The sequence below is a fragment of the Leucoraja erinacea genome, chromosome 1, assembly GCF_028641065.1.
Source record: "Leucoraja erinacea ecotype New England chromosome 1, Leri_hhj_1, whole genome shotgun sequence".
In the NCBI taxonomy this organism is placed as follows: Eukaryota; Metazoa; Chordata; class Chondrichthyes; order Rajiformes; family Rajidae; genus Leucoraja; species Leucoraja erinaceus.
This window is the reverse complement of record NC_073377.1, coordinates 65219636-65244183: the sequence shown is the minus strand read 5'-3', so window position 1 is coordinate 65244183 and position 24548 is coordinate 65219636. Positions and strand designations below refer to the sequence as shown.

General features: G+C 43.2%; 1 long non-coding RNA gene across 2 annotated transcripts in view; it reads right to left on the bottom strand.

Annotated features, from left to right (window-relative positions):
- Nucleotides 1-733: 733 nt before the first annotated feature.
- The window catches only part of LOC129697623 (uncharacterized), a 47560-nt gene continuing 23745 nt past the window's right edge, over nucleotides 734-24548 (bottom strand). The window contains exons 1-3 of one of the 2 annotated variants that reach the window (XR_008723554.1): nucleotides 13999-14162; nucleotides 3913-4039; nucleotides 734-1711 (exon numbers count right to left, since the gene is read on the bottom strand). This is a non-coding gene — a long non-coding RNA (uncharacterized LOC129697623). Of the gene's footprint in view, nucleotides 1712-3912; nucleotides 4040-13998; nucleotides 14163-24548 lie in introns of those variants that run through there. The other variant, XR_008723555.1, reaches the window with a different exon arrangement.

Below are 24548 nucleotides of genomic sequence, written 5' to 3'. Positions count from 1 at the left end.
TGAAGCTGCCGCCCACCAGTCCTGCAGACGCAGCCGCTGGCCCGCGGCCGAACCCCGGACTCAGGCCACCGCCGCCAGAACACCGTCCCAGCCACCCTCACGTGAGTACTGCGCCGTCTTCAGCCTCGGGCTGGGCCGCCCCGACTTGGGCGTCGCTTCTCCCCCGGACCGGGCCGCCCCGACTTGGGTGCCGAACCTCCCTCGGGCTGCCAGCGCCGCACCTTCCCGAGCTCGGCCGCTCCAATGGGAGCCTCGTTCCACCCTCGGGCTGGCCGTCCTCAGGGGAGCGTCCCAACCTCTTCCAGCCCTGAGCCGGACCATCCTCACGGGAGCGAGCTCAGGGCGAGTCCTGACGGTGCTCTGCCTCCGGAGCCTCGAGGTCATCAGCTCCATTAGGCCTCAGCACAGACGGAGGCAGAGAAGGGGAATACGACAAAAAGGTCGTATTCCCCCGCAGGGAGAGACAGCAAACCCCGTTTCAACCCCCCCCCCCCCCCCCAAAAAAAAACACAAGCTAAAACCAAAAAACTAGACTAACCAAACAAAATAAACAACATACAAAACACAAAAACAACGGGACTGCCGGTGAGCCGCTGCAGCCAGAGCCGCGCCGCCACTCCGAATGAATTTACTGAATTAGTTAAGGTGGTGCAGTGATAGAGTTATTTGGCTTGGTAAAAATTATCCCTAGTGGGTGTAGCATAGTGTGAATGTGTGGGAATCGCTGGTCGGCGCGGACCCAGTGGGCTGAAGGGCCTGTTTCCGCGCTGTGTCTCTAAACTAAACTAAAGTCAGCTAAAAATCTGTTTGTCTCCATTTCCCTTGTGTGGGTTTAAAATCCCTGTAACATCAGCTATCAATTAGAAAAAAAAATGTTTCTATTTCACAATACCATCAGATAGGTGATTTAACACAAATACTTGTCAACCCCAATCATCAGCTGCAAGGGTTTCTAAGAACAGAGCAGTAGTTTCTTTTCCCAGACAATCTGATTACCATTAATGCTTATGAATATTTTTTACTGCATCTGACGCACACTGGTTTTGATTACTTCTAAGTAGTCTGCATCCTGCTGGAGAAACCACATTTAAAAAAAAGTTTGGGGATGATATAAGATCAATTCTGTATGTTCTCAGTGACGACTTTAACCATGCCAAGCTTAGGCATTGCAAACCGGCGGCAAGGGAATGAATAATAATTGAGCAAATTGGGAAACAATCTTTAATCTGGAGCAATGAAACATGCAGCATGGAATGACTTTTACCATACATCTTACAGCTTAATGTATTCTGTTGCTTTATATTGACTGAAGGCTGATTGCTGGTGATCCAGATTTGCAATGTGATGTTGTTTTACAGAAGGGTTTTGTGACATTGAAGCCCATGTGACACAGTAAACTATCAACAGCCTTAGGATTCTCTCCCTCTTTCTCTCTCTCTCAGCTTCAAACGTCCCTTAAAAATGTGCCTCTTTGATCGGAGTTTCAATCACCATCACTAATCCTTTCCCGTTCCCCGTTCCCCTTCCCCGTTGGCTCGGATCTTGAACTCTCCAGCAAATCACTTGAGCTCACCAGTTTGCAGACCTTGAAACGTACTTTTATTTGGGATGCAGCTTTGTATGTGTAAGATGCTGCCACTGATCAATGAGGCTCTGGGCAGTGTTGTGTGGCAGGCTCTGTCTGTGAGGGCCTGTGAAAGGAGATTAAACCCTGAAACCAGGGTGAAAGACTATCAAAACTGTTATAGTGATTGAATGTTTGAGAATATTTATGGCATTCTCAACATTTTCAGAAACATACAAAATTATTTTTTAAATATAATTGCAATGAAGGCATTTTGACATGTAAACATATTTTTTAAACAATGTAAACATTGGGAAAGCAGTTAAAACAATAAAATGCATTTAAACCAACAATTAAATAACAGGAGTGTTTAAGAAAGAACTGCAGATGATGGAAAAATCGAAGGTAGACAAAAATGCTGGAGGAACTCAGCGGGTGAGGCAGCATCTATGGAGAGAAGGAATAGGTGACGCTTCGGGTCGAGATCCTGCTTCACACTGATATCGGGGGGGGGAGGGGAAAGAAAGGAAGAGGCAGAGACACTGGGCTTGTGGGAGAGCTGGGAAGGAGGAGGGGAAGGAGGGAGAAAGCAAGGACTATATGTAATTAGACTATATGTAATTAGAAGCCACTGAGCAAATTGAGCAAACTGAGCAAGCACGGAGCAAATACTATATGTAATATAGAAAGGACTATATGTAATTAGAGAAGTCAATGTTCATACCGCTAGGGTGTAAGCTACCTAAGCAAAATATGAGGTGCTGTTCCTCCAATTTGTGTTGGGCCTCACTCTGACAATGGAGGAGACCCAGGATAGAAAGATCAGATTTGGAATGGGATGGGAGCATTCAACTATCATTCGAATGAGAGTTGAATGCTGCAACACTCCATCATCTAATGATGGAGAGTTACAGCATTCAGCAGTGGCTTTACTTGGGATTCTCAATGTGTGTTACAATAGGAAGGCTTGGCTTGAATAGAATGGATGTGGAGAGGACTAGAGGTCAGAGCCTCGGAATTAAAGGACGTTCCTTTGGGAAGGAGATGAGGGACAATTTAATTAGTCAGAGGGTGGTGAAACTATGGGATTCTTTGCCACACAAGGCTGTGGAGGCCAAGTCAATGGATATTTTAAAGGCAGAGATAGATAGATTCTTGATTAGCACGGGTGTCAGTAGTTATGGGGAGAAGGCAGGAGAATGGGGTTAGGAGGGAGGGAGAGATCAGCCATGATTGATTGGCAGAGTATACTTGATGGGCCAAATGGCCTAATTCTGCTCATATCACATGATCTCCTGACCTTATGACCTTTACTGCTCTCTCTCTCTCTCTCTCTCTCTCTCTCTCTCTCTCTCTCTCTCTCTCTCTCTCTCTCTCTCTCTCTCTCTCTCTCTCTCTCTCTCTCTCTCTCTCTCTCTCTCTCTCTCTTTGTCTCTCATGCTCTCACCCTCACTCGCTCTCTCACCCTCACTCACTCACTCTTTCTTTCTCTCACTCTATATCGCTCTCTCTCACTCTGTGTTTATCCTTGGCCAGTCTGACTATTCTTCATCAACAAAATAATTTCTTGAAGCCTTTGGTGTAGTGCAGACAATTTGGATGCCTCATACACAGGAAGGATATGGAGGCTTTGGAAAGGATGCAGAGGTTTACCAGAACAACGCCTGGTTTACGGGGTTATTAGCTACAGAAAAAGGCTGGACGAACATGAATTATTTTCTCTGGAATGGTGTAGTTGCAGGGAGACCTGATAAAAATTTATAAAATGATGAGAGGCATAGATAAGGTAGACAGTCATAACCTTTTTTCCCGGGGTGGAAATGTCAAAGACTAGAGGACATAGCTTTAAAGGGGCAATGCTTAAAGGAGATGTGCAGGAACTTGTTTTACACAATGGGTGACAAGTGCCAGGGATGTGCTGCCGGGAATGGTGGTTGAGGCAGATACAACAGAGATATTTAAAAGACTTTTGGATGGACGCATGGATTTGCAGGGAATGGAAGAATATGGATTATGTGCATTCAGATAAGAGTTGATCTTGGCATCATTGTCTGCCACAAATATTGGAGGTCAAAGTGTCTGTTATTGTGCTGTACTGTTCCAGGGTCTCTGTTGTCTTACAAAGATAATTGGAAATTGTGGGCTACAAATTGTACTGTGATTAATGTGGCAGTGTTCACCAGTTGTGTGCCACAACCACTCCACTACAACATTGTATCAGGCTCAAGAGAGAAAGCAGCAGAGTTTCTGCATTCATGTCTGCAGTGTGTAATGTGGCCCGAGGTCCTTTAAAGACAGCACAATATTCCAACTGAAAACTTGGTTTCACTTTAAAATGAATTCTGTACCTTTAATGGCGGTCTGTGATGAATCTATATGTCAAATGCTAATGTCTTCCTGGAAGAGTTGAATGAACTCAGCATAGCCATCTGGTCAATGGAGCTCGAAAGCAGTTGATGAGTAAAAAAATGTTCGCTGAAGGTAAAAAAATATTGAAAGCTGGCTTATCACAACAGTAGATTTAGACAACAAAAAGCATCTATCAAAAATAAATGACGTTTTAAGAAAAAAACGTTTAATGCTATTTTTAACCTGCTTCCTTCACAAAGTTTGTCAGATGAATTTCAACTTCACCTAGGGGAATACATCAGAACTTGATCATATAATCACATCATGCTCCAGTCGGTTTCATTTTCATTCCATTAAAATTGATCCATACCGATCTGAATTGCTTCGATATTGAGTCAGACAATCAGTGAATAAGTAGAGCTATCGCAAGTGGGGTTAGCATTTTGAAGGGAAGGGAAGAAACTCATAGTGAGCCCTGTTTGAACGTAACAAATTTCCAAATTAAGTGAGAAAACAACTGGTGAAAAGTCTGTTGACATTGATAGTCACACAAATATCGGCTGCTTCTACAGGGCCACAGGGCCAAGAGGATGGGATGAAAAGATAAAATAAATCATAAGATGAATTTCAGCTCCAAAATCAAGTGGAAATATCTGATGTTACTTCAGAGATTTGACTATTCTTGTTTACATTTACCAATATGTTAGGGGCAACAAAGTAATTCCGTCTTCTAATATCTTTGTTTAGCATCGAAAAGCTGAATATTGTTATCAGTGTTCTCCAATTTGAAATTGACAACAATTTTCATACAGGTTTGCAGATGAAATTCAAAAATAGTCATCGTGATTTAATGTACCCTGAGCAAAATACAGAAATACGCAGCGGGTCAGGCAGCATCTGTGGAGGACATGGATAGGCGACATTTTTGGGTTGGGATCCTTCTTCATACTCCGACGAAGGGTCCTGAACCAAAACATTGCCTATCTATGTCATCCACAGATAATGCCTGATCCACTGAGTTACTCCTGCACTTTGTGTTTTGCTTAAGATTCCAGCATCTGCACTTCCTTGTGACTCCCATTCAATGTACCATTATAGGCTGTGCTGGTTACATCCTCTTCTTCCCAATGGAGTTAAGAGGAAAATCTTCAATAGGTATAAATTTCAGGTATTTATGGATTTGTCCTACAATCAAAAGCTTTAAAATAAGATTTTCATTATATGAGATCTATGCAAGTTTTTATTCATTACTAAATAATGCTTACTCACTGTCAAATTCCCTGGTCTTAATTTTACATTTATAGATAATTATTTTCCTACATGAATATTTCCAGATATTGAATGCAGCACGTTAATGGAGAATGCTACAGTGGATGTTCTGTCTCATCCACCGTATGAGTGGGCATTGACTAATTCGGAACAGAGCAATTTTCAGAGTAATGGACATTATTCGTCATTTTGTATCAAAAGTCAATGGGTGGCGCCGTATCATCGGGTGGTGCTACGAGCGGCAGCCTCGCCAGCAGCGTGTCAATCATTTCGTCTTTTTCGTTTTTTTAGTATGTCTAAATGTATGTGCGAATGTTTCTCTGTATGTTTTTATGTGGAGGGTGGTAGGGGTGAACTGTTTCCAGTCACTTACCTCGACGGAGATGCAACTTTTTTCCTAGTCATATTTTTGCCTCTCTCACGGCCTAACAACTTGGATTGGAGCGGCCTTACCCGGAGACGGCCCAGAGCTTCAGCAGCAGGCACGGCACAGACTTCCATCGCGGAGCCAGAAGAAAGGCTCCGACCAGCGGCCTGCTGACTTTAACATCGTGAAGCTGTGGTCTGCGGAGATTCTAGTCGCGGGCATAGCGTGGACATACCATCCCGGAGCCAGGGATCCCTTGCCAGGGATCACCAAAAAAGAGCTCCGACCACTGGCCTACGGCCTATAACATTGAGAAGCCGCGGTCTCCGGTAAGAAACGGGCCGAATCGTGCACTCCAAGCCACGAAATGTGTTCCATCCGTCCCAACATCAGAGCTTCCATCATCCTGACGAGAGGGCCTGTACATCGGGCCGTCTGTAGCGGCAACTATGGGGGGTCAAGGCCCCGAACACGGGTGAACAAAAAAGAAGGAAGACTGACAAACCTTTATTGCCTTTCATCACAGTGATCACTGTGGTGGATGTTTATGTTAAGTTCTATCGTGCATTGTGTTCTTTTAATTGGATGACTGCATGGTAACTCAAATATCACTGTACCTGAATTGGTGCATGTGACAATAAATGTGAACTTGAACTTGAACTTGAGGTTGCTGGAGTTACATGTAAATTGTTCCTTTGAGTCACATGTTTGTATATAACTAAATGGGGCGCAGGTGGAAATGAGAGAAGACATCCTATAGGGTGCAGCATGAGCTATCAATGAGTCAGGGTTTTCTGGTAGGCCCTTATAAATGGGATTCTGAAGATACTAGAGCCACAGAGAGAAACAGAAGAGGAAAAGGCCCTTCAACGTACAGCGTTTTAAACTCATCCTATGCTAATCTTTTCATTCTCCCCACATTTCCATAATCTCCTTCCCTGATTTCTCCTTTCACCTCCACACCAAGGGGGCAATGTCCAATCAACCTACATGCATGCACATTTTTGGTATGAGGAAGGAAACCAGGGCACCAAGAGGAAAACACCCTTCCCTCATGATGTTGAATAGTTTACTTACACCCATCCTCTATCATCACTTCCATTGCATCACTTGTAGATTCTCAGTGTATCATTCCTTTACAAGGATGAACTCAGGATTAAACAGTGGAATAACGAATCATACCAGACTATTTTAGAGCTGCTTAAAATGAAAAAGGTACATATGGGTACCCCTCTGATAAACACACCACGCTACCATCTCCAAAACCATCACTGATCTTATCCTCTGGCCTTCCGCAGCCTCCAACATTATTGTTCCTCAACTCCGCAATCTCCTTCCCAAAATCCACAAGCAGGACTGCCCTGACAGACCCATTCTTTCTGTTGCTCATCCTCCACTGAATGTGGTACTGTACATGTAAACCCTCTAGCTCCCACTATGATTTTTCTTGGCCTTATCCCATAACCTCAACTGCCGTGATAACATTAGGATATTAGCTCCTGGTGAGAGAGCTCATGTCGTGCCCACTTCCCAGCCGATTTTATCTTCCAACAATGAGAATCTCAGATCTCTGGTCTCCATAAATTTGGATCAAACCAACATCAGATAAGTTTTTGTGTAGGAAGGAACTGTGGATGCTGGTTTATACCAAAGATAGACATAAAGTGTTGGAGTAACAGCAGGTCAGGCAGTATCTCTAGAAAAATAGGATGGGTGATGTTTTGGGTTGGGACCCTTCTTCAGTCCCAACCCAATCAATCCTTGCTGGGAAAGTTTATTGAGCTATTCTGATCCCAGGTTGACCACCAGTTTTATATCAGGCTGGACTGAGAATACATGTAGGCCTCGGATTATTCTTGGCCTTTTCAGCTCAGTCTTGGCACTTGCTGGACCTGGAATCCAAGAGTGAGAAAAGTTGGCTCTTGACTTCCTCAAGACTGACCTGACATCTGGAAGGACTTAGCTGAGTGGGGAGAAATTACATAGTCTGAGAATCACCCGAGCCTTGGCATGGGTGTCTAATACTGCAGGATGGCAGAGGTTTACCAGACTTCTCCTCAGACATGGGGATCACAAGGGGGTGGGATCTGGCCTGGATCTTGTCCTGGATCCTTGAAGGATTCTGACATTTGTTAAGTTTGGAAATGGATAAAATGCCTTGTGCAAAGTAGAACAGGCAGCCAGATAAAAACTCAAATGGCAGACCAGAGCACCTCCCCCCCCCCCCCCCCCCCCCCCATGTGTTTATTGTAACCCGGATATCCATCAGTAAAATTCTGATTAGTAAACCTCCCTTGACTCTGAGTACTCTGGCTAGGCCAGCAATGAAGATTCCCGGAGGAAAGATCCTGGAATTCCTGTAAAAAGTGGACAGTCCCCAGATCTTTGTTCCTCTAATGAGGAGTGAAACATTCACCCCATGAGAGGTTTAACAAAATCAAGTGTTGATTCTGGACTTCACGTACTAATAAATCCAATGCCTTTCACGCACACTTGAGATTTGTGTGGGAAAATGAGATAAAATGCCGTGAAAGGTCGGCCAGGCAGCCAGATAAGTACTTTGTTAATGTACTTAGTTCATGTAAATGCCCCTGCCCCTTCTCATGTTGACCCAACCCTGAAGGTCACTGGGTCTCCTGTCTCTGTGCCAAAAGATTGCAAACCCACTTGGGCAAATATACTTTAAAATATTTCCCCACAATACAAATACTTTTAACCCCATATGGTGGGTTTTTGGTATTATCTGGAAGAGCATTTGATGACATGATTTCTATGTCTGAATTGCATCTTTCTAGAAAGGAAACCAGGCAGATCCTATCAACATTCGTATTTGCAGAATATTTCTCTTTCCCCAGGTCAGACAAGTAAGCATTGACATCAATCCATGTTGCATCAATGGGAGAAATGAGTCACTTTCTTCCCCACAGAATCTATCGCTGGAAAACTGACCAGAACCAGGTTTCCTTTGCGCTACTTGCTGCACAGCAGTGCAATTTAAAGGGGCACTCATACAGTTTGTTCAAACTGCTGCAATTTGCAGCCAGACACCCTGGAGGCTGACTGGTGATTGATATCTGTTCTCCAATTTACCACGGGGACTTTGGGTGAGTTCCACATCCATTTCCACATCTGAGACATTCTTACCATGGCCGTTTCTGTTCCTGGTCCAGATGTATGTGCCTCAGGAACTGGACCGTCGGACTAGATGTTTGAGTCGGGCATGACCCATGGACACCGAGGGAGTATATTTTCTGATGCCACCTCCTGCCAGTCTCTGCTGACTATTGTGCACAATTTCTACGGCATCCATTCTGCCCCACGACCCAGGCCCACTCATGAGTTCATAGGAGCAGAATGTGGCCATTCGGCCCATCAAGTCTACTCCACCATTCAATCATGGCTGATCTATCTCCCTCTCAACCCCATTCTGCTCATTTCTTCCCATAATCCCTGACACCCACACTAGTCAAGAATCTATCTATCTCTGCCTTAAAAATATCTATTGACTAGGCCTCCACAGCCTTCTGTGGCAATGAATTCCACTCTTAGCAGAATTCCCTTTCTGCACGTCCAGATTTGCAGCCCTTGTCCAAATTTGATGTGGTGGAGAACTGTCTTCCCTAGCAATGCCTCTCATAATTGTTTATACTTCTATCAGGCCTCCCATCAACCTCTGGCGTCCAAGAGATTCCATGTTTGTCCTCTCACCCCTAGCAGCTAATACTGTTTAATTCAGAACCAAAAAGCTGTATGACCTGATCCTATGTTTCTCTATGCCATCAGCTTAGTAGCAACACGTATTTTGCACAGTCCATTTTACAATGCATCTTCAATAGGGGGGAAGATGGTTTAGATGACATAATTGTTTTCTAGTGCCTCAAAGACACTCACTTCATGAAGTGTTTGGATAATAAAACATCACACAAACCAACCTCTCTTCCATTGACTCAATCTACACTTTACGTTGCCTCAGCAAGGCCTCCAGCATAATCAAGAATCAGTCTCAACCTGGTCACTTCCTTTTCTCCTCTCTCCCATCAAGCAAGAAGTACGAGTTTGAAAACATATAGATTTAGGGACAGTTTCATCCCAGCTGTTATCAGGCAATTGAACCATCCTCCCACCAGCTAGAGTGTGACCTTCCACCCCATCTACCTTGTTGAAGACCTTTCAACCATCGAGAGAATGGAGTGGTTGGGCTTGAATACTCTGGAGTTTAGAAGGATAAGAGGGTTCTAATTGAAACATATAAAATTGTTATGGGTTTGGACACGCTAGAGGCAGGAAACATGTTGGGGGAGTCCAGAATCAGGGGCCACAGTTTAAGAATAAGGGGTAAGCCATTTAGAACGGAGACGAGGAAACACTTTTTCTCACAGAGAGTTGTGAGTCTGTGGAATTCTCTGCCTCAGAGGGCGGTGGAGGCCAGTTCTCTGGATACTTTCAAGAGAGATCTAGATAGGGCTCTTAAAGATAGCGTAGTCAGGGGATATGGGGAGAAGGCATGAACGGGGTACTGATTGGGGATGATCAGCCATGATCACATTGAATGGCGATACTGGCTCGAAGGGCCGAAGGGCCTACCTGCACCTATTGTCTATTGTCTAATCAGACTTTATCGGACTTTATCTTGCTCTAAATGATATACCCTTTATCCTGTATCCGTACACTGTGAACATCTTGATTGTATAGTCATTTTGTTCACTGGATTGCCCGCAACAAAAAAGCTTTTCATTGTACATCGGTTCAAGTGACAATAATATACTAAACTAAAATGTAATGCTTGAAACCATCGTGATATTGCATCTGGAAAAATGTCAACTCCTTCCATTTCTGTTTGAGCAAAATACAGCTATCCAGTGTCATGTTCCTCTCCAGACAGTGAGTCAAAGTAGGAAATATCTTCTTGAGTTCTTGGTGCTGCTCCATAGCCAGCAGGATGTGCTCAGGAACGGACAATGAGAAGATTTCTCCCATGTTCACGCTCCCTGGGAGGAGGTTCATTTCTGGTTCGACCTCCTCGTCGCAGTATGTTTCAATGTGAATGAGGAATATTGTCAATTTGCAGGGAATTATAGCTCTAGCGACTAACCATCGTTCAGTTTTACTCCTGGAGTTCTTTCGTGCAGAACTGAAGATAAAGGAAGGGAATTACAACAGGATTATGTCTCTTGCTTTTCCTCAGGGTGTTTCCAGAGCCACCCCGTGTGCAGTGGAAGGCAATTGGGAGATAGCAAAGTTGGGCAGATGGAGAATGAAGTCGTTGCATTAGGAATGAATGTGATCTTTTAATTCACGTTCAGCTGAGATGAAAATCACATAACCTATGCCTCCAACCTCCTCACCCTATAATAGGCAAGAGGCCATCAAAAATGTACAGACTTTGCACCTGGCTCTTCTGAGATCAGAGGAGTGAGAGGGCACAGGCAGTGAAACAATCGAAAGCCTGAAAAACGACATGCCCTTTTACTTCAGACCCCATTAGACCTGAAAGCATGTTGATTGTTGGTTTTTGAGCGCAGTCAGATGGACCCACAGCTGGTGGCCAATACCACTTTTGTTGGTTCCCGAGGTTAGATCTCACTACAATTACATTGAGCCTAGGGTGATCATCAGAAACAGATGCTTCAGGTCAGGTCTGGCAAAAGTGCTCCACCCCAATGGCATCCATGTGGTTAGAGTGATAGGGGCTGGATGGGGGGAGAGGTCTGCTGACTTGAACCATTCAACTTTAGTTTGTAATCTTTTCAAAACTAATCTTCACCTTCACTGAAGCAGAGATGCGTAAACTAGCGTTTGTTTGGGTCTGAGGGAAATCTCTCCTGAAAAAATACCCATTTTTCTGGAGTGATATCGCAGTATTTACATGACCTTATTTCATGACTTCATACTTCATTTGAATGTCCTCTCTTTGATGTATATAAAGAGGAAAAACATACACATTTCGTGTTAGCATTTCTAAATAAACACGGTCCATGAAACTTTATGAAAACAAAACGTTTCTTTATATTACAGTTGCTCGGTGTAATTTTACCTCAGTCTCATTAGTTAAAAGCCAAAGGCTCAGAAAAATATTCAATGTAACCAGAATCACCACATGTTCTCAGTTTGGTCCTCAGAGCCATTTCTGTCTGACCAATATTCAAGACCCTCAAGCTGCACCACTGAGGTGCTCAAGGCTCTGTATTGTCACCGAAGGCATTTCAGCTCACATGCTCAAGGCTTCCTGTTTCGATCAATGCCTCCATAGTGAATAGTGGCTCTGTTCACAATGTTAAACAACAATGCATTAATACAGCTGTTAGTCTCCAGTGTCCTGCTCTGATCTTACTGCCTGACTTGGTCACAATCCCCTGTGGAATTGTCTTTGATTATCAATTGTCAGAGATTTCTGAAGGCAGGAAGTAAGGCTTGCAAGTTTTCCGTCAGAGGTGTTCGGTTCACTATCAACTAAGAAAGTGAGTAAGAGATTTCATTAGTATTAAAGAAGTGAAGATTGTTTAAATCTCTCTTTTGGTAGCAACTTCAAGCTAATTACAGTGCAATCAGTGCTTAATGTCAGGAGCATAATGATGCACTGGAAATATTCCTACCACAAAAGGCAGTCATCTTTAATTTTAGGAATTACGTTTAACTTTTAGTAACAGTAATCAAAATGAGAGTGATTTTTCACCAGTATTTTTTTTTTAATCTTCTTTAGAGAATCCACCAAGATGGGCTAAACAGAACCTTCTTAGAAATCTAGGCTGATTTTCTTTTCAAATATATTCTCCTTGTTTAAATATATTGTTCTTGGATATTTCACCAATGATACTGGTGGACTTACTAACACTAACATTAAACTAACAGGCCAAGAGCTCCCTGAGTAACTGCTACCTCCCTTTTAAAGATAAGGATGGATTTGATGTTTGGCAGTACTTTTTCCACTTCTGTTGATTTTTTTATGTATAGATACTAGTAGCTGTATCTGCTTTCCTTTCTTTTGAGCATCTGGGCATGCAATCCATCAAGACTTACATTATTTATATATGTTTTATAAAACCTTTTAAATGGCCCGCTCGGCCTACCCGACAGAGCAAAGCAGTTGTGAGCAAGAACATTTTTCTTTTATTTCTCTCACACAATCAAAACATAATTGGACCTGAGTTTTTTAATTTACATTTGTGAATTGTAAGCTTGCTTTCATTCAGATAATCTGTGCACGTTGCCATATCTTTACTAATGATCCTTTCATGGAGAAAGCCCATCACATCCCTTCCTCGCGGTCTTGAGAGACAGTCAATGCTCAGAAAATAACAAGCACATGTTACAAGTTACATCTACTTTTCCTAGTGACAATGTGTGTGTGATCTCTGAAAAATTAGAAATAATACACTAAGCTTCCATGCTGCCCTGAGCAGAGTGGGATGCACGACTACATATGGAGGACAACCGATTGGTTTGCACGAGTTTAACATTGTAATTGATATTCATTCAACCACCAGTATTTAATTTTGCTCACTACGAGGTGCCCTGATAATCCTTGTTATTTGACAGCTGGAGGCTTCAACATGCTGTGTCCACAGAGTTTACTGCAGGGGTCCTTTCAAACAGCTGCAACGAGCTGAGTGAAGTGGGAGACCACCAAGTGTCATCGTAGCAGTTAACATGGTTCATGGTCATAGCTGGGGGGTGGACGAAGAGTGCTTTTATCCCGGTCATGTTTGGAGTGGGTCGGCAGTAAACCTAGAAAATCTGAAGCTTGTTTTGACAACATGACCTTGAGCCTTTTTATGTTGCACGGGTCAAGTAAAATAAAAACACTTGTCTTTGTACTGCCATCACTGTGCAGCACATTTACATGATGTGGGAAAGCTGATTCCCATGTATAGCTTACAAAAGCTGCATTGCCACTGTTTATAACTTGCAAGGCATTGAAGAGCAGCAGAGATAGCATGCTGTTGTCCAGGAGACAGCTTTCATTCCCTGTCTCAGGATCTCTCATTCGATGCTGGCAAAGGCACATTCATCCTTATTGATATGTGATTGTGAACAACATTCATTCAAAAATACTTTGATCTACTTAAATCAATCTGTTTGGCAATTTCAGATTGATTCCAAAAATAGCAATTCAACCAGTCTACGAGTTGAGGCATTATTACATGCATGCTTGCTGAGTTTTTAGTCTCTAACAAAGTCCATTGCAGAAAGTCCAAATTAAAGCTTGTGAAACATGAGAAATTCAAAAAAAGGTGTGCTTGATTTATTCAAAGGTTCCATTCAGGCAGCCCCACACTCGAGAGGTGAGACATCACAAATGATAGTACATATAAATGTATTTATATGTATTTACAAATAAAACTCTGCTTCCTGCTTTTCAAAGGGAAAGATAAACATTTGTACAACTTTCATCAAGTCATAGGTTTTTGCACTGTGATCACTGTGATACTAATGTAACTTATGTACCCACCTCTTGCACAATCCTGGGATTCACTTCTAGAACATCTTTGATCTTGCAGTCTTCTTCAAGGTGCACGACGATCAAGTGTTCTTGGTAAAAAATTCTGAATCTATCTCCAAACTTTACGAGGCAATTTTTGGAACAGTATAGAACATAGAACAACAGTACAGCATAAGAACAGGCTCATCATCTACCAGCACATAACCCTTATCCCTCCATTCCATGTCTCTTAAACGCCATTACGTATCTGCTTCAACCACCACACCTGGCAGTGTGTTCCAGGCACTCACTATCCTCTGTGAAACTTGCCTCATGCATCTCCTTTAAACTTTGCCCCTCCCATCTTAAAGGCTGAGTATATTGGTGAGACCAAATCTGCAGTGTGGTGTACAATTTTGGTCGCCCAATTATAGGAAGGATGTCAACAAAATAGAGAGAGTACAGAGGAGATTTACTAGAATGTTGCCTGGGTTTCAACAACTAAGTTACAGAGATAGGTTGAATAAGTTAGGTCTTTATTCTCTGGAGCGCAGAAGGTTAAGGGGGGACTTGATAGAGGTCTTTAAAATGATGAGAGGGATAGACAGAGTTGGTGTGGACAAGCTTTTCCCTTTGAGAATAGGGAAGATTCAAACAAGAGGACATGACTTCAGAATTAAGGGACAGAAGTTTAGGGGTAATATGAGGGGGAACTTCTTTACTCAGAGAGTGGTAGCGGTGTGGAATGAGCTTCCAGTGGAAGTGGTGGAGGCAGGCTCATTGGTATCATTTAAAAATAAATTGGATAGGCATATGGATGAGAAGGGAATGGAGGGTTATGGTATGAGTGCAGGCAGATGGAACTAAGGGAAAAAACGTTGTTCGGCACGGACTTGTAGGGCCGAGATGGCCTGTTTCCGTGCTGTAATTGTTATATGGTTATATGGTTATATGATTGTTTTAATCTTGGGAAAACATTTCTGACTCTCTACCCTATCAGTGCCTCATAACTTCATATACTATACTTCCATCAGGTCTCCCCGCAACCTCTGACATTCCAGAGAAAACAATCCTAGCCCGTAGCATAATTCTAGGTATGTTACAAAACCTACCCGAATCGTCGATGAGAATCTGCCCCCACCCCGTGTGTGTGATTTTGCCGCTGTTTAGAGGGGGCGGGTTTAAAACGCGATTTTTACTAGGCTGTTCCAATCGAAAATGTTCAGCCTAGTAAATCATTAACGGAAAATCGCTGAAAGACCCCGTCGCAAAAGGTATTATTAGTTTTTATGGCCTTGTATAATAGTTATAGTAGTTTAAAAATCACTCTCTCAACCCGCAACCTCTCGCAGCCCCAGGGTTTTATAAAGCAAACAATTAAAGGTATGTACCTTATTTTTACATTAAAAGGGGCTTCTTAAGAACCCTGTATATAAAGTTTTCTATAGCAAGTAGCTCATTTTGGGCTCTTTATATCCCGCAGTATTTTTCTGGGCATTTGAGGGCACAAATCCAGCGCAATGTGAACATTCTAAACCAGCGCGTTCACAGGCACCCACTAGAAAGCCGATTTAAATTGACTTTAATTTACAGCAATTGAACACTAAATTCCTTCCATTTGGCCTATAAATTGAAGTAAATGAGATTTAAAAATCATGTTTTATTGTGAAGTATTTGTGAATATTATTTGGACACTTAAGCTATTTAAAAATGTTAATCATTTATTAAGAGATGGATAGATGTTTAGATCTAGTAATTGAAGTTTGAAATTAGCTACAATTGGGTAACTAACTAATTATATGCTTTAATTTCAGGTCCTCCAAGTAAGATTATTTTATATTTGTTTCAGAATGGTTCAATCTATGATAACTGAAAATTTCATTCAGTTCTCTTAATTTTTAAGAAGGTTATGGGCTTTTGACTGTCCTCGATCACAGCTTTTTTGTTATGTCCATAGAAAATCAATAGGGAACAAGATGCTAATTTCCGGGTATGAAAATGGCCATAACTGTTTTATTACTTGAGATATGAAAGTGAATTAGGTGTCAAATTAAACTTATTGTTATGCTTTATCTGATGGGATAAATTGCAGGCTTGATTTTTTAAATCTCAAAATGTTGTAACATTGCTAATAATTCTGGTAAAACTTTTTCCCAGGGTGGAAACGTCCAACAACAGAGGTGTTGCAATAAGGTGAGAGGGGGAAAGTTCAAAGAAGATGAGCAGGGCAAGATCTTTCTGCACAGTGGTGCTGGCCTGGAATGCATTGCCGGGGCTGGTGAAGACAGATACAATAGTTGTGTTGAAGAGGCTTTTGGAAGTGCAGGGAATAGAGGGATATGGATCATATACAGGCAGATGAGATCAGTTTAACTAGCCCCAAACATTGGGAGCCGAAGGGCCAATTCCTGTACTGTTCTAAACCTCCTCTGCACCCTTTCCAAACCCTTCACATCCTTCCTGTAATGGGGGGACTAGAGTGGCACACAATAATTTATAATGCTGAATATAGTATATTTTCCCTATTTCCCTAAAATGCCATTTTTTCATCTCCAACCCATCGGGAAGGTCACAGCGAATGAATTATATAATGCAGATTGCTCATAAGAAGATACAAAATGGACATAGGAGTAGGCCTTTTGCCCCTCAACATTGCGCTACCATTCAATAATATTGTAGCTGATCTTTTACCTCAGCACTACTTTCTGCACTAATTTCATATCACTTGAACTATGTCTAGAATATCCTCAGCAACCGAGCTTCCTCAACCCTCTTGTTCAGAGACGTGCAAAGAATCGTTACCTTCTGGATGAGAAAACTTCTCACTTTGCACTTGAATGCCAACTATTTATTGTGTGTCGAAGATTTCTAGTCAGATGCATTCCAGCCAGGAAAAATGTCCAACCTGTTAGCGCCATAAAGAGTGTATATACGTTTGAACATCATTTTTCATTCATCGAATATTTACAGAACGCAAGCCCAATCTGCATATTACAACTTATAGAGAGACCCAACCCCATCCCAAGATTCAACCTAGCTAACCTTTATTACATTCCCTTTATATATGAGAGCCCAGATATGTAGTCAAGAGTCAAGAATGTTTAATTGTCACCTGTACCAAAAATGGAACAATTAAATTGTTACCTGCAGCAGCTTAGCAGGTCAACACAGTACTCATAGATAACATAATAATCAACAAATAAAACTCAATTAATTAAAAAATAAACTATATTTGTGCAAAATAAAAGCATGAACTCCCTGGTGCAATCAAGACAGTTAATTTTTCGTAGATGAGCTGGTGTAAGTAGTGTTCAAAAGCCTGATTGTTGTTGGGAAAAAGTGATTCCTGAAACTGGTGGTTACGATTTTCAGTGGACGTTGGAGTCGGCGGTCTCAGCTCTCCAGAGCTTACCATACGGAAATCCTCAGTAAGGCATCGCCCGCTCCGCGATGGTGCTTCAGCGCTGTGCCGCCGCCGAGGCTGAAGCTCTGGCAGGAAACGCCGCTCCAATCCAGTTGGTAGGCCGCGAGGAGTGGGCGAAGATGCGGCTCGGAGGAAAGACGCATCTCCGACCAGGTAGGGACTGAGAAAAACAGTTTCCCCCTTCTCCCCCCACCCCCCACATCAAGGTGCAAGAAGACCTCCAAAATAAAACTTTTTAGCACACTAAAAATAAACAAATTGGGTGAAAGGAGGAACAGCTGCAGGCGGGGCAGCCATACTCAACAGCGCCACCTACTCGGAAGTTGCCGAACCAGGCTGTGATGCAACAAGTCATCATGCTCTCTACCGTACACCTGTAGAAGATCAAGAGTGTATTTGTGAAGGTGAAATCCAGTTTGACCAATTTACTTGAGCTGTTTGAGGAAGTTAGATGTGCTGTAATAAGATTTTCTGTTATGACAGACAATAACGTTTTCTGAATCTGAATCTGAATCTAAGGCAGGTTATAATATGCCACAAAGGTTATTGAAGGAACAATTGCTCCTGATGTAGGAATGTAAGAGATAGCATATTCATGTGGTTTGAAGATTGGTTGGCAAACAAAATACTGAAAGCTTGCATAATTGTGTCTTGTTCTAGTTCATAAGATGAAACTTGTGGTGTGCTGCAAGGTTCAGGGATGGGACCTAAACTATTTTATAAGTTATACAAATGGCTTGGGTGAAGTCACCAAATATGAATCGCTGATGACACAAAGATAGGTACGAAAATATGTTGTGAAAATCTCACAGAAAAACACAAATTAAATAAACACCTGACCAATGGAGGCTAGTGTAGGCAAACCAAATGGTCCTTTTAGGCAGCATAATTATCTGGGTAACCTGGTACATAATTCACAAAATACTATTATAAAGGTACTGTAATAGATTAAGAAAGTATCAACATGTTATTGTTAACAGAAATTAGTTTAAATAGAGGTTATGCTTCAGTTAAATAGGACATTGGCAATTCAACATCTGGAGTACTATGAATTATATTGGCCTCTTTATTTAAGAAAAGTTGTTGTTGAATTGGAAGTTCCCTGATTTACTGTGCTTGTATTGGCTAGAGTTTAGAATAAGGGCGACATGATTGAACTACACAGGATCCTGAAGAGTCTTCACTGGATTGATGTACAGAGGATGTTTTCCCTGGAGGAGAACATTTATATTACAAGGGGTTACTGTTTAAAAATAAAGGTTCATTATTTATTCAAAGGGTGAAATTAATTATTTTTCTCGGAGGTCATAGAGCCATACAGCACAGAAACAGGCCCTTCAGCCCAACTTTCCCACGCCAACCAAGATGACACTAGTCACATTTGGCCCATAGGCTCACATGCAGCCTCACCAACGTCTTGTACAACTATAATATCCTAATAATACCTTGACTGATGAAAGCCAATGGACTGAAAGCCTTCTTGACAAGCCTTTTAGATGCCACTTGTGGGAGCCATTCATGCTTAGGCTAGTTAAGGGGCTGTCCCACTTGGGCGACCTAATTGGCGAGTTTAGAAGAGTTTAGGAGAGTTTGAAAAAATGTCATGTTGAAGACCTCCTTCGACTATGTAGAAGAACTCCTTTGAACTCCTTCGACTATGTTGAAGACTAGCTGCGACTAGATAGAACTAACTTCGGGAAAAATGGACACCGAATAGTGGAGAGTGAAGATGACCTCCTTCGATCTCCTTCGATCTCCCTTCGACCTCCATTCGACTATGATGAAGACTATCTCCGACTACCTTTGACTACCCTCTATTACCTACGACTAATCTGCCGACTTACTTCAACCTACTACGACTAAACCTACGAGTAAAAAAGGTATCGTTTTTTTCCATGGCGACCTTTTTCCATCACGGCGTATTTTTCAACATGTTGAAAAATACGCCACGACCTAGCTGAGGCCTCGAGTACACGGGGACTACTCTCGAGCATGAAGTAGAGTTACAAAGACCTCCTACGACCTCGTGGATTATGCTGCGAGTATGTCGAGGGCAAACACGCCCGAACTCGTGGATTAGGTCGCCCAAGTGGGACAGCCCCTTTACTGTTAGCATACTTTATTGTTTTGTCTAGATATTTCTTGCAGAATTACTTTGAGCGCTTGGGGGTGGGCTTTTTATATGTAGATGAACGTTACTTATAGCGTGGTCACCCAGGGAGTGGCCAGATCAGACTGGAGCAGGCACGGCAGACTGCACCGTTACCACCTGTCCCCCTCTGCTTAGCTTTTTCTCAGACTCATCACTGAAGCCTCTTGATCCAAAGCCTCACACTTGCCTTCCACACAACATTTCTCTCAAAACAGCCACTCACAAAGGGCCTCTCTGTTTAATCCTTTTTATTGACTGTTCAATTAGCCAATTTTGATCACTAAACCATTCCACCGGCTGGCTTTAAAAAAAAAGAGGCTTTTGGAAATCTCCTCCTTAAGTGGCAATGAAAGCCGAGCCTTTGAATATTTATGGCACAGATATACAGACAAGCAGGTGGGTTAAAGGTTACTGCAGGACTCGGTAATAGGCTCATTGGTATTCTTTCTTGACAGATCATATGTATTTTGCTGATGCTTTCTCCACTGCCAGGGTTCTTCTTTCTTTAATAATGGATGAAATGGGATCAGGTAAGGTTGGGAAGAAATCCAGCAGATTTTATTTTTAGTTTACTTTAGAGAAACAAGCCTTTCAGCCCACCTAGTCTGCACTGACCAGCGATCACCCCATTCACTAGCACTACCCTACACACCAGGAACAATTTACAATTTTCCAAAGCCAATTGACCTTCGAATGTATACGTCTTTTGAATGTGGGAGGAAAGCGGAGTACCCGGAGAAAGCCCATGTGACCACCGGGAAAATGTACAAACTCTGTACAGATAGCACCCATAATCAGGATCGAACCCAGGTCTCTGGCCTGTAAAGGCAGCAACTCTACTGCTGCGCCACTGTGCCATCCCAAAAATGGAATTTAACTACATTTTCCACTGTTTGATTCTGGTGATGGCCTCAACCCTCCTTCACTGGCTTTGCCCATTATCATCTGCTTGTAAACCATTTTTATTTTACATTATTTTACATTAAATTATTTTTTGAGCTTGGTTTTATGTTGATTTTCTGAACTCTTCCTCAGGTATACAAAGGTTTTCCTCTTCCATGGTGATTACAATTAAGATGTCATCTTAATTCCACAAACAATATTGAAGCCGCTACAGCAACTTAGCCATGGTTGCCTGGAATAATTTTTGTAATAATTGCAGTCCATAAGGTAATGGTATACTTTGTTAAGTTGTGTTGGTTGGGACAAAGATGTATTAACTGAGTTTAAAAGTCCTGACATACAAACAGAATGCATTGTTCATTCATTACTCAATTAATGGTCTATTAATGGTCACATCATCAGGTCATAAGGAATAGGAATTGAATTAGGCCATTCGGCCTATCGTCTACGCCGCCCATCAATCATGGCTGATCTATCCATCCCTCCTAATCCTATAACCTCTGCAATGCTGGGCTACCTTAACTGGTCCAAGTACAACCAATTCACACTGAGGCATTATCACCAATAGTTTCTGTTGCTCCAGTTTGTTAAGTTTTAGTTCTGAGCTTTCAGAGCATATAATATCAATGTTTAGGTTTACAATAGCTCAGTTTGGCATTTGATTTAATACAGTAGTGAGGTCGGTATCCTTTCCTGTCAATGCTTGATTCCTTAAGCACCTTTGTCTTCCATAAACTTATATAAATGTCTGAAATTTTGTTTCCCCATTCCTTTTAATTTACATGAAAATAACATGAAGGAAATGGGTCGTCAGAATCTCTTTTTGGCAAATTACATTTAATTGTGGGTTTACCAGGAGTATAATATTCAACATGCTTATTTGCAGCAAACCACTGGTTGTTTCTGCTTTTCCAGCCGACAGTGATTTCAATATTCAGGCAAAATGAATAGTACCTTCAAACAATGTTCATGTACATTTGGGAATCATAACAGTAGTGTGCAATAGGAGAGAAAGGAACCCACAAACTCTGGGTTATTTACAATGTGGTCAATAGTGGCTCCAAGTTGCTGAGTTGCAGATACTCCAGGAACATTGAGAGTTGTCTGGACAATTTGATCCAGGAAATCCAGGGCGGCACGGTGGCACAGCGGCAGTGTTGCTGCCTTACAGCGCATGTAACGGCGTAGACCTGGGTTTGATCCCGCCTTCGGGTGCTGTCTGTAAGGAGCTTGTACGTTCTCCCCGTGACCTGCGTGAATTTTCTCCAAGATCTTCGGTTTCCTCCCACACTTTAAAGACGTACAGGTTTATAGGTAAATTGACTTGATAAATGTAAAAATTGTCTCTAGTGTGTGTAGGGTAGCGTTCATATGCGGGGATTACTGGTCGGCGCAGACTCGGTGGGCTGAAGGGCCTGTTTCTGTGCTGTATCTCTAAACTTAACTAAACTAAATAGTCAATTCGAGAGGGGGGTTTGATTTATATTCAGGAGTTTGTATCATTTGATTTGATTTGGTTGGATTTAATTTAATGTCATTGTCCTCAATGAAGAGACAACAAAATTATTTTTCCCTTACAGTCACACTTACAGTCACACAAACATCCCCACAGCGGCACCAACGATCTCACTGTGAGGGAAGGAACCAAAGTCCAGTCACCCTCCTCGTCAATGTACCCCAATGTTCAACCGTGGTCGGGGCCTCCGGAGCACCCCGTAGTTGCCGCTACGGGTAGCCCGATGCTCAGGCCCTCTCGCCGAGAACCTCTCATCGGCACTATTCCACTGGAGTCCACCGCTCCCGATGTCCACAGGCCGCGCTGGGCGGAGATTCGCGCTGGCGACCCCCGGCAAAGGATCCCTGGACTCTGCGATGTTAAAGTCAGCGCCGCCCGCGTTGGAAGCTCCGTACCCACAGCTCCGCGATGTTGGAGCTGCGGCCCAGCACTCCGCAGCACCAAGCGGCGATCCCAGGATGGCCTCGCCCGCTCCGCAATGTTTCCAGCGCCTCGCCGCCGCTGCTGAAGCTCTGGTCCGGTCCGGCAGGAAAGGCCACGCTGGTTAGAGGGGGGGGGAGGCACGACTCGGATAATAGCCGCATCCTCGCCAGGAAGCGACTGAAGGACGGTTTCCCCTTACCCTACCCGCTTCCCTTCACATTAAAAAAAACACTTCTAAACATAACAAAATTAAAAAAAAAGACAGCCAGGCCATGGGCGGAGGCAGCTAGCAAGATCGCCACCGGATGTCCAACAAATATAGATGCATAGAATAAAATAAGGTAAACAAAACTGCTGGAGAAACTCAGCGGGTGAGGCAGCATCTATGGAGCGAAGGAAATAGGCAACGTTTCGGACCAAAACCCTTCTTCAGACTGATGCAGGGTGGGGGGGCGGGAAGAAGAAAGGAAGAGGAGGCGCTAGAGGGCTGAGGGAAAGCTGAGAAGGGGAGGAGACAGCAAGGGCTACCGGAAATTGGAGAAGTCAATGTTCAAGCCGCTGGGGTGCAGACTGCCCAAGTGGAATATGAGATGCTGCTCCTCCAATTACCGGTTGTGCTCACTCAGGCCATGGAGGAGGCCCAGGACAGAAAGGTCGGATTCAGAATGGGAGGGGTAGTTGAAGTGCTGAGCCACAGGGAAAACACAGGGTGATAAAATAAGGTTAATTTAGTTTAGTTTAGAGATACAGTGCGGAAACAGGCCCTTCGGCCCACCAAGTCCATGCTGACCAGTGATCCCCGCAAACTAACTCTATCCGGCACGCACTAGGGACAATTTGCAATTATATCAAGCCAATTAACCTAAATACATCTATGGAGTGTGGGAGGAAACGAGAAGGTAACCAGGAGCAGAACATGCAAAGTCCATACAGACAGCACCTCCCTGTAGTCAGGATGGAACGCAGGTTTCTGGCCTTGTATGGCCGCAACTCTACCAGCCATTGTGCCATCTAGTTAGTCTGAACCTTACTGTCTGAGGAAGGGTCTCGATCCAAAAGGTCACCTTTTCCTTTTCTCCAGAGATGCTGCCTGACTCTCAGAGTTACTCCAGCATTTCGGTGTAAACCAGCATCTGCAGTTCCTTCCGCCACATAGGTATAGATGGAAACAGACACTGCACAGGGCATAAGAAATATGATCACACCCCTATAGTACCTGAGGCCATTCATGGAAGGTGGCAAAAATGAAAATTGTGTAAATACAGGGCGGTGCAGTCAGAGATACAGATACTGATTCCTGCAGCTGAGTCCTGTAAATATGTTGCCTGCTCAGTCCCAAAACTGTGGACATCTCTCCTTAGTTCATAAATCATAGGAGCAGAATTATGCCATTCGGCCCGACGAGTCTACACCACCATTCAATCGTGGCTGATCTATCTTTCCCTCTCTACCCAATACTCCTGCCTTCTCCCCATAACCCCTGATACCCATAATAATCAAGACACAAGTCAATAGACACAAAATGCTGGAGTAACTCAGCGGGACAGGCAGCATCTCAGGAGAGAAGGGATGGATGATGTTTCGGGTCGAGACCCTTCTTCAGACTGGGTCGGGATAAGGGAAATGAGAGATATAGACGATGATGTGGAGAGATAAAGACAATGAATAAAAGATATGCAAAAAAGTAACGATGATAAAGGAAACAGGCCATTGTGACCCTGTCAATATCCATTTTTAAATACCCAGAGACTTGGCCTACACAGCCGTCTGTGGTAATGAATTCCACAAATTCGCCACCCTCTTGCTAAAAAAATTCCTCTTCATTGTTTTATTCTGAGGCTATGGCATTTGTTCCTAGACTCTCCCACAAGTGGAACCATCCTCTCAACATACCCTTATCCAGGCCTTTCGGTAAGTTTCAATGAGGACCCCACCAATGAGGTTACTACAATCCACAGAAGAGCCAGTGTTAAAGGTGGCATCATCAATGCGATGCTGCTGAGTTCGTTCAAGGCAGGGGCGGAAATCGCTATCAAGACATGGGGGGGACACAATTTCTTGGTGGCCGCACGCACACACACACACACACACATGCGCGAGGCTTCGTCCGTGTGCCCTATGGACAGTAACATCGGGAGCTGACCTGGTTGGTGATCGACTCC